Source organism: Corvus brachyrhynchos, unplaced genomic scaffold (assembly GCF_000691975.1).
Source record: "Corvus brachyrhynchos isolate BGI_N302 unplaced genomic scaffold, ASM69197v1 scaffold26, whole genome shotgun sequence".
Lineage (NCBI taxonomy): Eukaryota > Metazoa > Chordata > Aves > Passeriformes > Corvidae > Corvus > Corvus brachyrhynchos.
Genome location: NW_008239324.1, coordinates 5,505,726 through 5,520,384, shown reverse-complemented (window position 1 = coordinate 5,520,384; position 14,659 = coordinate 5,505,726). Strand labels below are relative to the sequence as shown.

The 14,659-nt window shown below is 49.6% G+C and overlaps 1 protein-coding gene across 4 annotated transcripts in view; it reads right to left on the bottom strand.

Moving 5' to 3' along the window:
* The window catches only part of VAC14 (Vac14, PIKFYVE complex component), an 89,629-nt gene extending 75,459 nt beyond the window's left edge, over positions 1-14,170 (bottom strand). Inside the window, exons 1-6 of one of the 4 annotated variants that reach the window (XM_017740904.1) lie at positions 14,075-14,170; positions 12,277-12,475; positions 9,916-10,059; positions 9,115-9,428; positions 3,065-3,239; positions 174-389 (exon numbers count right to left, since the gene is read on the bottom strand). The gene's annotated coding sequence lies outside the window, so the exon portion shown is untranslated. Of the gene's footprint in view, positions 1-173; positions 390-1,620; positions 1,954-2,583; positions 2,671-3,064; positions 3,240-9,114; positions 9,429-9,915; positions 10,060-12,276; positions 12,476-14,074 lie in introns of those variants that run through there. The other 3 variants (XM_017740908.1, XM_017740907.1, XM_017740906.1) reach the window with 3 other exon arrangements.
* Between the last annotated feature and the right edge of the window lie 489 nt (positions 14,171-14,659).

The following is a 14,659-nucleotide window of genomic DNA, read 5'->3' as shown; positions in this document are numbered from 1 at the left end:
GGGGGCCTGGGCCCGGGCCTGGACGGACACCGCGGACACGGCACACGGGACGCGGGGCAAAGCCCCCGGCCGCCTCACACCCGCCTCTGAAGCGGCTGAGCTTGCTCGTTTGAACACAAGAACACGCAGCACACACGGGCTGTTAAATGCCAGGATGCAAGCCAGAGACTTACCTTCGCCCCGGGGAAGGGATTTCTCTGGAGGCATTTGCACAGTGGGAGAAATGAACACGCAAGTGAACAGCACTTGCACTACCTGTGTATTTATTGTCTCTCTCCACACGATGCTTCTTCACCTCTGGAGCGAGTCCAGAGGAGGCCACCAAGTTGATCAGAAGGATGGAGCGCCTCTCCCATGAGGAAAGGTTGAGAAAACTCAGATTGTTGAGTCTGGAAAAGAGAAGGTTTTGGGGTGACCTAATTGCAGCCTTCCAGTACCTGAAGGGAATTTACAGGAAAGATGGGGCAAGACTACTTCCAAGAGCATGTAGTGACAGGATAAGGGGGAAGGATTCAAACTGAAAGGGAGTAGGTTTAGATGTTAGGAAAAAATTCTTCCTTGTGAGGGTGATGAGGCACTGGCACAGGTTGCCCAGGGAAGCTGTGGATGTCCCACTTGTTTCTAGGATGTCCTGTAACCTCTTAGGGCTGGTTTAAAAAGAAACCTCCTCAGAAACAAGTCTTGCACTTCGCAGGAAAACACTCTAGGCCAAGGCTGGGAATGCAGGGAGGAAGGCAAGGAGCAGAGAGGACCCATCCCAAAAGAGAGGGGCCAAAAGGCTGTGGAAGTGCTTCCACCAGCACTGTGGAGCTGAGACTAAGCCTCCTGACAGAAGCAGGTCAGCCTGGAGCTGGAGGGACTGACAACAAACTGTCAGCCCCTCTGGGTTGCTCTCACCCGACCCAGACACTCCTCACATGAGACAAAATGCATCCAGGAATTAACGTGGTGATTTAATGGGAGCACAGGTGGATTGACACCAGGGAGAGAGGAATCTTTCCTACAAGGGCCAGGACAACCCTATGACACATACTGGTCCCAAACTCTGAGATGTTACAAAAAAAAACCCAACAAGTCTCAAGCTGTGTGGTGGTTTCTGAGCCTGCTTGGGACACAGCTTTACACCACTTCCCACACCCGCCTCCCAAAATAGAGCAGATAGAAATCACACTGCTTCTGCAAACCACATGTGAAGAGTCACATGGGATGATACGACCCTGCCAGCTCAGGCTGTGTAAGAGCCATCAACATCAGGACAGAGAGGTAATGATAGTGCCCAAGGTCCCTGCCAGCACCAAGGACATGCACCAGAAACCACCACCACCCCTCCACATTAAATGCAAGAATTTGATGGAACACTCTGAGTTGGAAAGGGCCCACAAGGATCATCGAGGCCAACTCCTGGACACTCAACAGTGCCAAGACTGCTTCCCTGGAGCATGGCACCATATGTGCAGCATCCTTAGCCAGGCCCCCAGGGACCACACACAGGACCACCCATTAGGCACAGCCAGGGAACTGGGTGAAAGCAGCCTCCCAACAAAGCAACAACTCTTTCCAGGTAATCCCAGGACAAGGCACCAGAGACCACACACACAGGAGGTATTTAAATGGCCTTACACGATGCACTTTGAATTTCTCCTCCAGGCAATCAGATGCAGATTGAAAGGGCACTTTGGAGCAAGCCATGGACAGATGTTTGCAAGATCTGATTTTTGAGTTCACGGAGAGTCCTCAGCTGCTGCTGAAACCCACAGACCAAAACTGTTCCATCACCCTCAAGAAGAAAAGTCAGAGGAGGGTCTGAGGCCCCTCAGGCTTCGTCCAACATGGCTCATGCCTCTCCCAGAGTATTCCTATGGGGTGTAGCTCATCTAATTTTTTGGGGTGCAGGCACTAAAGATCCCCAGTCACTTGATCCAAGGTGAGCTGGACCAGGGCCAGCCACAATCAGCAATGCAGGCTGGCACTGCAGGTCCTTGTAAAGATCATTCTTAGGCAGCTCTACTTCCCTCTCTTGACAAGTTATGGCCCTGGAAGTAGTCTCCACTGACTTTACTGTGGTTATTCTGACTTGCACCGATTTTACAGATGACAGAAGCCATTAAGCCTTCTCCTTCCTCATGCTTTGCACAGCAGCCAGGGGATTTATAAGCATCAGGTGAGCTCCTGATTCTCTATGAGACAGAAGAATGCTTCTCTATCAGACTCGAGGCAAAGGCCCTTCTGAACAAATCAGTGGCTCTAACAATAAATACAATTTGTGGTCTTTGTTCAAAATTAAACAAGCCCCGACAGCTGTAATTTGGAAGTGCTGTTTAAAGCAATCTGCACCAACTACAATCTTACCAGCTACTCCAAAAAACAGCTCTGCAAACAGATGACTATTAACCCCTGTAACAAAGAGCAAAGGAGGAGAGATGTGTTCCAGCTGTCTCTGTGGCCAGGATCCGGATACTCACCATTTTAAGATGTCTTCATGGGGGCAAGTGCTGAGAGCTTGAAAACACAAAGAGTATGGCTGCAAGGGTTAACATTATTAGGAAGCAGTGGGAAGCCAAAGAGCTGGTTGAGCATAACCACCTGAGAGCAGCAGGTTGCTCCTGGTTGGATCTGACAGGCAAGCAGAAGGCTTCCAGCCATGGAAAGAGAGAGGTTCTCAGTCTGTCCGCTTCTTAGGGCAAAGGCTGCAGGAGAGGGAAGCTGGATCTCACAAGCTGAACCCTGAGGACAAGCTCACAGCATGGCTGGTGGGCTCTTTGCCTGAAGCCAAAGAGCTGGTTGAGCATAACCACCTGAGAGCAGCAGGTTGCTCCTGGTTGGATCTGACAGGCAAGCAGAAGGCTTCCAGCCATGGAAAGAGAGAGGTTCTCAGTCTGTCCTCTTCTTAGGGCAAAGGCTGCAGGAGAGGGAAGCTGGATCTCACAAGCTGAACCCTGAGGACAAGCTCACAGCATGGCTGGTGGCCTTTTCCCCTGCCAGCATTGCTGTCCTTCCATGGGGCAAAGAGCAGGGTGAGAAAAGGAGGGACGTGAAATGATGGAGCACGTCCTGAAGTCCTCACCTAAGAGGAAACATTCCCGCTCGTCTTAACCACTTCTGCCGACCCCCAGAAGGTGTCTCCACCGGCCCACGCTGATGCGGCACATCCCGCGCAGGCAGCGCAGCCCCAGCCCAGCGCACCCTCCAAATGGGATTCTGCAGCAGGTCACCACGGGCCACGGAAGGAGAAGGTAAAGCTGCAACGATAATGAGCACAAAATGAAAAGCAAACCAAAAAAACCTCCAGTTTAATATACTTGCTAGGGTCGAATCCCAAAATAAATCAGACACTGAAGCTCCACCCTGCTGAATATGCCGGCATTGCCATCCATCTCCTGCCCAGAAGGAGCAGGGATCCTCACCCTGGCAGAAATCAGATTAAGGGTGTGGGGGGCTTTTACCGCATGTAAAAACCGAGTTAACGTTGCTGCTGAGCTACTGTTAAAGGTCACTCACATGGTACATCAGAATTCCTCCCTGCTTTACCTAGAGTGAGGCAAGCATACTCCCAGGACATGCGCTCACAGTCCAATGGTCCCACAGAGCTGCTGGAGATGGGACAAGGGATGACCAGACAGGATTGACCTGGTCCAAGTGACACTGGGGACAGCTGGGGACAAGTGGGTGGTGATGGAGGCCAGCAGGCAGGAAAGAGGTGACAGTTACCAGTGAGAAGAAACAAAGCAAGCTCCCAGCTGGAGAGGTTTCCTGTGGAGGAGAAGGATGACTCTCCCGAGGGCAGAGCCACTGAAAAGACAGCTTTGAGTCAGGCACTGTTGAAAATACACAGCAAGGCAGCTGGGCCCAGAGGACCCCTGGGGTGCCCGACCCCCCGGAACTCCTACCTCCCTCTGCTACATGAAGCACACAGTGGAGAGTAAATAAATCCTTCTTGCTCCATCCCACACCACTAATTCTGGGATGGGCATCTCTGTGGGCTGTTCTGCGCTTTGCTGAACCCCATTCAACCTCCCTGGAAGCTGAAACCCTCCCCTCTCTCTGCTCCTGGCTGCCTCCCTGTCCCAGTCAGGGCATACATCCCTAACATCCCAGAGTCCTCACACCTTAACCCGGCTGCTACTGGTTCTCTGAGTTGGCAAAGACAATACACAGCAATCTGTCAGAGTTCAAGGATCATGTGGACAATGCTCCTCACCATAAGATTTAGTTTTAGGTTGTGTTCCCTGTCCAGGAACAACCTTGGGCTAGAAGGAATCAGCACAAAAATCCCCAGTGCAGACTTACACCAAAAAACTTGTAAAGATCTGGCACCTGGATTCAAATTTACAAGGGGTTTGAACCTCTTCTTCTAAGAGTTTAAAGATGTCTCAGCTACCCTCTGAAGACAGGGGCACCAGAAAAGAGCACAGCCATACTAGAAACAGTACTTTTGGGTAGAGCAGTGCCAGGGGTTCAGATGGATTTTCTCTTGGGAAAGCTGTTTGATGCACAGCTTGCAGAAAGCAGGAAAAGAAGGAAGGGTGACAAAAGATGGAGAAATTAAGAGGAATGAAGTCTGGGAGATTATGTCACCTTACCCATCACTGTCACATACAGTGAGGGCTGTTCCCACCAACAAACCAAAAAGAAACATCAATGTTTCATTTCATAAACAATAAAGCTCTGTAGAAACAGGCCTTGAACCTCCTGCACCTCCTGCCCAGAGAGAATCCATGCAGGAGCCATCCAGGCAGCACTGGTGGAGAGGCTTGGATAGGGAGGGGGATGCCCTTTGCAGAGCCCATGTATCTTGGGCTCCCACTGTGAGCCTTGGCTAATGAAGATGGGCAGAAAGCAAGGGCAGAAGCTGGCTGCTCCCCAGATTTGCAGCTGAACAGTGCTAGCAGAGCAAGAAGTCACCTTCCAGCATTTGCTGACTGGCTCCAAAATTAGAAGGCAATTCCCACCCAACCTGCCCCCCCCAGCCTGATCTGGGCATGGATGACACATGAACATCTCCCAGGCTAGGTTCTGATGGCACAGTACAAAGCCAGGGAGAGAGTCAACCACCTGACAGCACTTGGGATATGCAGTGCTTTTCCCCCAGGCAATGCTTTCTCCTTTGCCTCCTGTACCCTCAATTCACCTCTCCAACACCCCAGAGCTGCTCCCCAGTCCAGCAAGGAATGACAGCTCTCAGGGTCTGTCACCCTCATGCAAAGGAGGCGGCTGAGGCTCCCCAAACCCAAGTAAGAGTTGAAGTGACTCCCATGCAGCTGTTCTGGGCTCCAACTTCCATTGTAATGTCTCGAGTCAAAATCCTCCAGGTGTGTGACAGTGGGTAGAAGCCCTGAGGCAGAAGAAGCTGCCTCAAACATGCTGTAGTGCTCCCAGAGCTCAACCAGAAGGTGCCATGCCCAGGCCTGGGGGCAGGCTAGCTGACTTGCCAGCCAGAGAGCTGGGAAAAGAGCAGCACCATGCTGGAAGAGGCAGAGAGATGGAAGGTGCATGGTGACTATCACTGTGCTGAAGGTAGAAAAGAAAGAAGTCTACAGACACGTTGAAAATAGGAAATCATTACCACCTGTCTTTGTCCTGACAGAGCATCCCTGTCCCACATCCCATGTGCAGCTTTGTGTCTCTACTACAGACTTGGTAACAACATATGCTGGCTGACAATCCACTCCTTGGCGAGCATCTTTACTTTTCTTTCTGTCTGAATAAAGCAAATAACAAATTTCCAAGTCTCCCTTGCTTCAGCTCCCCAGTGCCTCTGCCTATGAGTAGAGAGACTCTCTGCAAGCTGTCCATGGCAGTCACATGGCCACCCCAGAGGTGATCCCTGCCCACCACCGAGCACTTGCTCCAAGAGCCTCCAGCTCTGAGAGTTAGGAAACAACTCCTCTGGTACACCAAGCAAACACTGCTCTACTGCTGCCAAACCTCCTGCAGCCGAGGGACACATCAGCAGCACCTTCCCCTCACAACTCAACCCTCCTTTTCTAAGTTACCCAGGGGATTTAAGCAGGGAAATAGCACCTATGGGGCTACCAAAGCCCAAAACATAGGGCCCTAAGGAGCTGAGAGCACCAGGGGCAAGAAGGGGTTGTGTCACTCATCTGAGACTCCCCAGCACCAGGGGCATGGGGGGTAAATACATTTCAGATGGATGTTCCCACTGTTCCTGCCTCTCCCTGCCAGGGGCTGACAGAGCGCTGCTGTCAGATTTCTGCCTTGCACTCTTTTTCACTGTCTGCATTTTCCATTTCTTCCTTGTTATAAAAAACAACAAAGCAAAACCCCATCAACTGTAACACAGAATTGGTTTTTTTTGTCAGCACCAAGGCTGGGATCTGGCTCTCAGGGTCCCTGCAGTGACACCTGCCTGGGGACATGCAATGAGAGAGACAGAGACAGGAGAAATCACTAATGCTATAGGAAGACCCACTTGGAAGGAGAAAGGCTCCTGTTCAAAACAAATTGGCCAAGAAAATCCTGAATGGAAAGAATAATTTTCTACATGTTTAGCTAAACAAATCCTTTCCCCAAAGAATCTACTGGCAATTCATTACTCTGGATCTGTAGCCAAGATGTTCCCACTGTCCAGAGATGTCAGATCAACACACAAAGGTGGTTTGACGTGTGCCACAGAGGTGCAGAGTTCCCTGCTGATCTATCCTGGCACGTGGACTGCTCAGTGCCTGTTAGCTCTGTCCCAGGAAGGGAACACATCTTGCACGGGAAAACAAAGAGGTGATGCAGAAACAGCAATGATCAATGCAAATGACAAGGCATGGGTCCTGAATAAAGGATGAAAGCTCTAGAGAACAACTACATTTGGGGATGAGCCTTTGGCGGCCTCTGTCACAGGTCTCTAAGAATATCCTTGTGTATACTTTGTATTATCTTCCTTTTGAGGGGAAACCCAAAGGAAACTGAGGAGCTGGTTACTGACCTTAGAAAGGGGACAAATTAATCTTTCAAGAAGAAACCTTGAAGGTAAAAAATAGGACAAAATGTTTGAATTGGACTCCAGATTTAGTTCCTCCTGTGGGGAGATTCTGAAGATCCGTTCCAGTGCTACAAAAAACCTCTTGGTGCAAAGGCTTAACTCAGCTTTGAGCTATCAAAGATCCAAGGGGTGAAGAGAGCCTGTTCTCAGTCTGTCTCTAACCCTGTAGGTGTAGACAAAGAGTAACCACGGGAGATTCATGGCTCCACAGCGGGCATGGATTGGCACGGGTTGGGCACATCCCATCCCACAGCCACAGCTGGACTCTGCTGCTTCTACCATTGCTCTGCTCAAAAAAGCAGCAGGGACTAGAGAGTGAGGAGGAAAAAATGGATTGAACAGTTGGAAGAAAAAAACCATCTACGCACATAAGAGTCTTGTCCAGGCAAAAAAATACTTTTCTCTCCTGCCCAAAATAAATGTGTGTCTGATGGATGCTGGGAGGCTCTGCTGATGGGCTCCAACAAGGTTAGATGTATGGATGCTTCAGTTCTACTGATCTCACCTTCCTGAGTCTTGATACTTGATTCTCTTGAAATCAAGTCAGACTGAATTAGTTTGTTCTGATCACTTAGAATACCGACAGTGCTTAATGTGGACCAGAAATAATATCTGACATGCTGCCCTTCTGCCGGGCTCTTGATGAGCAATTTGAGGTGTTAATAGCTTGGAGACCATCTTCATTTGCACCTCTGCCATGCACAATCACATGGTGGCTGCTGAGGGACCCAGAGAAGATACATTACTGCTTAATTAACATGCAGAGCAGAACAGGGAGCTCTCACAGCATCCCCAGCCGGAAAGAGCCAGCAAAGGGGCCGTGCCAAACCCTTTGGAGCAGAGGCTGCTCTCCTGCCAGATGCTTGGGACCCTCAGTGGCCACCAGCTCAGCATCAGGAGGAGCAAGTGCCTGCAGGCTCAGGTCCAGCAAAGCTAACTGAGGGGGAGATGGGGTGATTAAAAGCTGAACACTGATTCAGCATTCCCATTTCCAAAAGCCTAATTTGGTTTTAAAAAATGGGAATAAAGAGAAACAGGCAAGCGGCCAGCAAGTGGCCCCAGAGGAAATTAATTCCTCGCGGACCTCACTGGAATGTGCTTGTTTCTCTGTTACTATAAAATATATGCATTGTTCTAGCATCAAAATTAGATTTCCCCTTTAGGTTGTAATTAAACCCTAATTTAATTTGGCAGAAGATAACAGGGGCCTCCAAGCAGAGCTAACAGCCCTGCTCCTTCTTCTCCACCTCCCTCCACCTGTTCTTGCCAAGTTTTCTCTGCATTCCAGGATCTGCTCATGAAGGTGCTGTGAATCAAGAAGGGCCAAACAAAAAGCTTGTTGGGATTTGGTAAGACCCAGCTGGAAATGAGCTGCCCCAGTGCCCAGGGCTTCTTCCCTAAGCCCTCCTCATAGCCACAGCTGATTTACAGCTCCCAAGAGACTGTGTCCTCTGAACAAAACTGTTTCTGGATGAGCTCTGTTCTTTGTAACAGCAGCACTTCAATGCCTACTGGTTAACTTTGCTTGGTTTCTGGGGCATTATGGAAAAACCATTTGCTGTTGTCATAAAAAGTGCCCAGCCCAGACTTCTGCACTCTGCAGAGAGGTCACAGCAGGAGGAACTGCCAGAAATGCGTTCATAGATGTGCCCCAGTATGAGTGCAGGATTGCTCTTGGGCTTGGGAAGCACAGCCCAGCCCTGGATGGGCCCTGCTTCCAGGTGTGTTCAGATGTGTGCTCCCCCCAACAGATGCAGCTGTTCCTAAAGCTGCAGACCCTGCTGATCTCTGTCAAACACCAAAGAGCTGCTCTGGGAAGGTGAGTGTGGTTTAACAGGCCAAAATTCCCTTCATCAAGGTGGTCTTTGCCTCAGGCCACAGAGGTCTGAGGAAGCAGCTTTCCTTCCAGGGGAACCAGTATGGGGGCTACACCAGCATCAAACTGATGGAGATCACCTATTCCCTGAGCTTCCAGCCTGATCATGGCTGGCCAGTGTTATTTCCACAAGGGAAATTCAAGAACATTTTGTCAAACCCCAGGCAAACAGCCTTGGTCTTTGCAAAGTACAAACAGGACACCAGGAAGAAGAGCTTTAAGCAGAGGGCAAAGGTGCACCTACCTTATGGTGTTCACCTGGCTGTCTGTCTGGAAAGACCAGTGGTACAGGGCAGGAAGTGGGCTGCAGTTGGTCATCTCCATGTACAGCACTTGTTTAGTGTCATTCATGATGCAGCCAAAGTCCAGGGCCTTGGCCTGGAGACGGAGATTTGGGAAGTGGACTTCTCCCCGAACAGCAATGTGCTCCTCATGAGGATGCTCCATGAAGGACACCCTGAGTGCCCTCTCTGCTACCTGGCTGTTCAAATCGTTCTCATAAGCTGGGTTAAACTGGATGCAGAAATGAAGTTCCTCCCCTACATCCAGCACCATGGGCTGCAAGGAGATGAAGAACATTAATCACCTTTGTGATCAAGTCCCAGTCTGACAGCAGGAAACAGTAAATGTTCAAAGTGTGACCCCAGCCTGGGCTTCTCAGTTCACCCTCATTTCTTTACAGTGGGGGTCTGACTGCAGGCACCACGCTCTGGCCCGAGGTCCTGTCAGGCTCACGTTTCTGTGCTCAGCAGCAATACAAGGGGATGGCTGCTGGAGAGCTGGGATGCTTTCCAGGAGACACCTTTACTGCATGGCTTGCCCCGATCTGCTTTCCTGCTCCCTTCTCCTCGTGTCTTAGAGCCAGCATGGATGTTACCAATTCAGGTAAGATTTTGCTTCTTTCAGCAGCTCTGCTGATGCAGCTCAGGTCAATCCACTGCTGACACTACAGAATAAACTTCTCAACTCGAGGACCTCTCAACAGACCTCTCAACACCACATCCCTCCTCTTCAAACCCCACAGAATGAGCCCACAGATACCCACCTTGGAGTCTGCAGGGAGGGGCTGCTGGTTCACATCACAGATTAGGAACGGCTGCTCCAAGTCCAGTACAATGCTGAGTGGAAGGCAGCAGGTGTCTTTTAAAGACAGAGGCTTGGACTGAAGAGTCAGGAGAGCACTGAGTTGCTACAGAAACAGGAGACAAGGGAAAACAACCTCAAGTGGCCATAGACCTCCTTCCCCTTCCGATGCATTTCACATATTTCAACCCCCAAAGCACATACAAGCCTGACAGACACGTCAGTAACATTTTCAGCGTGGATCCCGCTTGGATTTGCATGCCCAACTTCTCCCATGCCTTGCTACAGTGACCTTCACTCCACAAAAAATGCAGAACCACCAGTGCACTTTCAAGGCTTCCTTCTCTTGATGCCCAGACAAAGTAACTGACCCTGTGAAGTATTGGGGGGACCTTTCTGACAGCTGCTTCTCCTCTGAGAAGAGACAGACTTCTTGTTCACTCTAATGCTTTCAGTTCCCTTAGGCAGAGTGCTTGGCATGAGATGATCTGGGAGGCAGTAGCTATTAGATAGAGCTGAGCAGAAAAATGAGGATGATAGTTTAGCCTGTCTAAATGACTATGAAGACAGGGCAACATTAGGTAGCCAACTGGAAGTTATTGAGATGTGCAACAGCTGAGCTGGGGCTTTCCAAGGACGAAGGCTTAGATGAAGCAGTTTCTGTGTCATCAAGTCAGCAGTCATGATTTCCTCATTTCTGTAAAATGAGATGATCTTGTAAGCATAATGCTTACAGAAATTTGTAGAAATTTGTACAGAAATAAAAAAAAAAAAAAAGAAAAAATCCATATATGAAGGGAAACAGGTGATAGAAGGGTCAGTGTCAGCAAACCCTCTCTTGGAAGCAGAGGGGAAAGAATCCATGCGAAAAAGCCAAATAACCCAAATAGCCAGCCTGCCTTCAGGGAAGGATGTTCCTAGGATGCCCTGTGGCCTTCTAGGGCTGGTTTTAAAAGAAACCTCCTCAGGAACAGAGATGTCTCACACTTCACAGGAAAACACTCTGTTTAAGCTGAATACTCAAGACCCTTTCCTGATTTCTCATGTTTTTGCTTCCCCAAATGCCTCCCTTTGTTTCTCACTCCTCCCTCTGATACAACACCACAACCCAACTCCTCCTCAGAGCCTACAGACTTGACAGTCATCTGTGTTGCACATGCAATGCAGGGAGTTGGGCTGCTGACCAGCCTGGTGACTATGAATCTCTCTGGACCCAAGGAAAATGGAAAGCCCACACCCAGGGGAGTCAGGCTTTGCAGGAGCCAGGTAGCCACAAGTTGAACTCTCAGATTCTGGATTTCCAGGCAAGACATCCTCACCAGTGCCCTGATCACTCTGTTTCCCTCTCCAGTGAAACCTTTGGGCTCAGAACTGCGCAGGGACAGTCCCACTGCAGGTGATTGAGCAAGTCGTCCTCAAGCTACCACTGAGGCAACCCTTTCTCAGAACACCAGTATCAGCAGAAGCTTCATGCAGACACATTCCACATTCACTTCCACATGTGTGTCCAGTGGTCCTAGAGCCAGGGAATGCACACCAGGGTTAGCTGGCATTTTCTCTGCAGAGTTGCTCTTCCCCTGGGAAGAAAGGCACAGAGAGGAGAACACCCCAAGACTCTGTTAAAATCTCCCCCTGAGCTGCTCTCCAAGGGTACTGCAAAACCTGGCTGCCCTTGGGACACCAGGGTTGGCTGAGAGACTGGGGTGAGCGGTTATGGAAATATTGACAAAAGTCAATTTGTCAATTCTAATGATCCCTGGGAACAGTTTCCCACATGGATGGACATCACACTGATCATTAGAGCTGGCACACTGAGTTTTCCCCCTCCAGGACTCAGGGCTAGACCAGCCCTCTGCCCATGTTTGTCTTCAGAGGAAAAGGAAAGCTGCTCCCAGATGCTCCCACCCTTCACAGAGCTTTTGTTTTGCTCCTTGCTTCTCCTGAGTAAAGCACTTGGGATTTGTTTAATTTATTTCCTGCCTGGGCTTCTAGTCTTAAGTGTAACTTACTTTCCCTGGCCTTCCTTTCTGCCCCAACACATAACACTGATAACCTCCTGTTTGCTCCGAAGGAGCAGTATTTCCTTCAGCCTGGATTTTGGGCTCAGCACTGGGTTTTGGTAGCTATGGAAACACAAAAAAGCCTTAGCAACTGATGGTGGCCAGCAAGGAAAGCAACTGGTGCTGCCATGGAAACTTGTGGCCTTAAAACAGTTTCTTGAAGTCACTTGCTCCTTTTCCCAGGCAAACGTCAAGGGACCGCAGAAGAAGCCCCTGTGGAGGGGATCTGATAGGGAAGGCTCAGCCCTTGGCAGGGACCTCACCTGAGCAGTGCTGGAGCAGCCTTCGAGCACCATCTCCACAGTCTGGCCTGGCCTCAGGTCCATCTGCAGCGGTCGCAGCTTAAACACGGGGCTGCCAGCTCTGGGGAGCATCTTTCTTCTTGGTGCCACCTCTTTTGAAAAATGTGGAAACCTTCTGTTGTCCTTTGTCACTTGAAACTGGTAACAGCAGGGATTGAAGCTAGAAGAGATGCAGAGATTGAAAATGCCATGGAAGCTGCTATTTCTCTGTGGTCACTCAGCTTCAGCACTCTGGTGAGGTTCCCTGACTGCACACTCTGAAATAAAACTTCCATGCAGAAAGCTGTCTGAGCTCAAAGCTTAAGCCACAGCCAGGTCTTGGCTGCCCTGGAGTTTATCACCACCCAGCAGCTGCTCTGTTTGCATAAAGCCAGGGGAAGTCTTTATGAAAAGCATCTTCTCAGTTGCTGCCTCATCTCAGAGCATCACCAGCCTTAGCTGCTTAACATTCTGAGGGTTTTTCCAAGGTGCTTCCTGCAGGTCTCACCATATCAGACACTGATATGTGTCAGTATCAGTGGCTGTATCAGTCAGTATCAGCTGGCTGCAGGTAGAGGGAGGAACAGCTTGGCTGCCTCTTCACCTTTCCCTTAGGAGCTGCTGCCTCAGGTGGCTACCTCTGAGGATGCTACTGAGAAGCTGCAGGGTATAGAGACTCATCTGGTGATCTGAGCACCACTTGCCTCACTGGTGGGGTCCCTGCCATGGCACCCCCTCATCTCCCCCCAGTTCTTAAAGAGCACCCAACCCTAATCACTCCCAACATCTCACCCTTTGCCAGAACAGTGCAGCTGGGATTGTGTTTTACAAAGAGAAATGAACTGTGAGAACACAGGGTCAACAGAAGTTTCCCCAGTATGAAGACAGCAGCAAGACCAGTCTGGCTACTGAGGGAATGGAGTGACAACAAGAGATTAATAACTCCAGCTAGACAGAAAACAAAATGAATGTTCAATGGAAATTGATTCCTTCATGTAAAGAAACCTTAATTGCAGGCTAGTCTGGAGCTGTTATTTTACTCTCAATAAATCTGAGCATGACCAGGAAACAAATTGTTCCTGGAGCAGTTACTGGTTTTCTGAAAGTCACAGAAAATATGGCTGTCTGCTGCCAGCAGAAGCAATGGTAGGAGAAGAAAGTTGCTGATGTGTACCAGCTTAGTATAAAATGGTTTATGTTAGAGACAGCAATGGATGAAAGCTTGGAGAAGCTCTGGGTAGGTGCAGAATTTGTGGCTCTGGGAACACCCAGTGTTCCCTGGGTCTCATCTCAGCTCACCCAGTAGCAGCTCTGCAGCTGACAGCCCTGGCAACAGCCCTCAACCAAGCCAGTGGGCACAGATAGCAAGAGGCAGAGCATGATGACACCAAGCACATTGACATTGTCCACTCTGTTGAGTAGCCAGTTTGTGGCTGCACAGAGCACAGGACATGCTGGACTAGGATCCACCTCCCTGCAATGTCCCTGCTTACGTGGATGGCTGGTGGGTATATATTTAACCCCCCAAAATCTATCCTAAACGCTTAAAGTAGGATTAACCTACTCTTTCTACCCAAAAATTTAGGTATTGGGAGCACTGTGGATCCTCTTTGCAGCCAGGGAAAAGAACAGGCACCTCGAGAAGACAATTCTCATCCCAAGAACTCTCCAGCACAAAGCAAAGAGCACTTTGAAAAGCTCCTCTTTCTCTTGTTTACAAGAGCGTGTCTGATTTCAGACACAGGCGATAGGATCAGTGAAGCCCCTCCTTCGAGCTCACCTCAGTTAACACTCTCCGTGCATCCTGCCCAACCTCAGCGGGGTTTTCCTCTCCCTTTCGGGGCTGGTCCTGCAGCCATCCTGACTTGTCTGTGCTTCGGGCTTCTGCTGTGGAAGAGACAGTGAGGAAGCAGGCAGAAGAAAAGAGGAAAGAACCACTAGGTCCTCTCTGATAAAGCACAGCCCGGCAGGGCAGCTGGGGAAGAACAAACCGAGGAGGATATAGGGCAAAGACAAATTCTGCTGCTCCTCCCAGACTCCCAGGCAGAGGGGAAATAAAACAGCACCATTCATTTAGTCGAGGACCTGCCAAGAAGCTACCGCCAAGGTTTGCACTGTTGTGAGATGATAGTCCATGGGGAACAGAAAAGCAAGCAATGTTATTGCAAAGAGAAATATGGTTATACTGGTAATGTAGCATTTTCCAGCCAGACACTGCTGGGACATGCTGTTTTCCTCCAATTGTTACTTGATAAAGTGAGGAAATAAATGTATTAGAACTAAAGACAATTCAGTAACAATTTAGCAACTGGTTTCCATTTCAGTGGCTTTTGAGGGTATCTAACAACTTTCAAATGGCCATCAC